At 42.7% G+C, this 1,863-nt stretch overlaps 1 non-coding gene across 1 annotated transcript; it reads left to right on the top strand.

Moving 5' to 3' along the window:
* Positions 1-1,372: 1,372 nt before the first annotated feature.
* On the top strand, positions 1,373-1,511 carry LOC115940205 (small nucleolar RNA SNORA51). Its single transcript, XR_004075001.1, has one exon. It is a non-coding gene; the product is annotated as a small nucleolar RNA SNORA51 (small nucleolar RNA).
* Positions 1,512-1,863: the final 352 nt, after the last annotated feature.

The following is a 1,863-nucleotide window of genomic DNA, read 5'->3' as shown; positions in this document are numbered from 1 at the left end:
CCCCCCCAACTACTGGTCTTTACTTGAATGAAAAATCAACTGTCTTCTCATCTGTTTCTGGGTTTGCCTGTTATAGCAGCCGGCTTTAACATACTATGTAACATGACCAGATTGACTTTAAAATTTTTTAGCACTTTTGACAGTGTAAAAGTCAATATAATACAACATGCAAACTCTGAATCAGCTGAAAATATCCAGTCTACACTGAGGTTATAGTGAGGTTGCCAGGGGAGGGAGATGGGGGGTGGTGGGGTGGGGGGCTCCTCTATAGTCATTAACAGATTCCAATAAATTCGGAACTGAAGATTATGTGCATGAATCTTTTGTTTAACAGATATAGATACACATGAGAGAAAAGACGATACTAAATGACTTGCCTAGTATCTTAACTGGGGTATGTGGAAATGCCTCTTGCCCTGCACAAGAGCATGTTTGACTCCTAACACCTGGGCTGGTTCACTTTCCATTGTTTTGTTTTATTTTATTTTATTTATTTTTAAATATTTTATTTATTCATTTGACAGAGAGATAGAGCACAAGTAGGCAGAGCGGCAAGCAGAGGGAGAGGGAGAAGCAGACTCCCCGCGGAGCAAGGAGCCCGATGCGGGGCTCGATCCCAGGACCCTGGGATCATGACCTGAGCCGAAGGCAGACGCTTAACGACTAAGCCACCCAGGCCCCCCATCCATTATTTTAAATAACTGTTAAGTCTCATCTAAATTATGTTTTAACTCATGTACCAGTGGTAAAACTAAAAAAGCAATTTCATCATCCTCTTTTTAACAATGACTGTACTTAATACGTGGTTGTCACCTCTACTTTATCTTCCCTGGCTATAATTCAGAGTCCATTAAAATCCTCGATGAAATTTGTCAAATAAAGCTCACCAGTTTATAAATACAAATGTTCACAAGTTTTCCTTTTGGTGTGAATCTAGCTCTCTCTTTGACTTTATGGGCCTCAGGCAGTCATGCGGATGGTTTTTTTATACATCACAGCTTATGACATGGCTGAATAAAGAGCAGTTAGTGGCTGATGGGTTATAGTGTAGATTACGTGCAGGTGCTAACTGACCATAACTGGGCAAATGGTCACAGCTGGATCACAAGGAATCAGATAAGGACAGTGATAGCAGAAGCCCGGACTCAGGACTTTAAATTAGGACTCCTTATGTTCCCATTGCTTAGTACCAGTACTGACTCTTGATCTTTGGAAGATACTGAGCCTGTAAGCAAAAGAAGAAGGTTTGAACTTGGGGTAGAGAAATGCGAGACTCCATCTGACATAACTGACACACTTTCCCTTTTTTTCCTGGAAGTGCTTCTTCATTTAGACAAAGCCCCAATGTCTTTGGTCTTAAAATGAGTTGGGTAGCCTCCTGGTGCTTACCACTGGCTGTGTTCTTACACCTACTGTACCGAAAGAGGAGGCAGAGTAAACCTACCCATACACACCCCAGCCCAGGCCCTCTCTTGAGTCCTTGTCAATATCCTTGGGAACAGTTGAAAAGGCTCCATAACAACAAAAGGAACTAAGATGGAAATCTGAAGGGATTATTTGCAAGTACAGTTCCTAACAAGGAAGGTTTAGTTTTTGAGTTCTGCTTAGGAACGCCGTGGAAGGTAATATGACTTGAGGCTATGGAGGCACTTGTGTTTTTGGATGTCAGATGGGTGCTGAAGACAGAGATCCAGGTCTTGCTGACTTTCCGTGTGTCACCTAGAGAGTTGATGGACAGACAGATGCCCCATATTCTTCATGTTTTTGTTCCGAGAAAGAGTACTGCCCAAGCCACATCCTGTTCCGATGCTGCATCTAAGAGGACATGTGTCGCTACCACACTAATTAGGAAGGGCCCCTTCC

The sequence above is a fragment of the Leptonychotes weddellii genome, chromosome 8 (assembly GCF_054177405.1).
Source record: "Leptonychotes weddellii isolate Sample4059 chromosome 8, ASM5417740v2, whole genome shotgun sequence".
NCBI classification, from domain to species: domain Eukaryota; kingdom Metazoa; phylum Chordata; class Mammalia; order Carnivora; family Phocidae; genus Leptonychotes; species Leptonychotes weddellii.
Note: the sequence above shows the minus strand (reverse complement) of the source record. Positions and strands in the feature narration are given on the sequence as shown.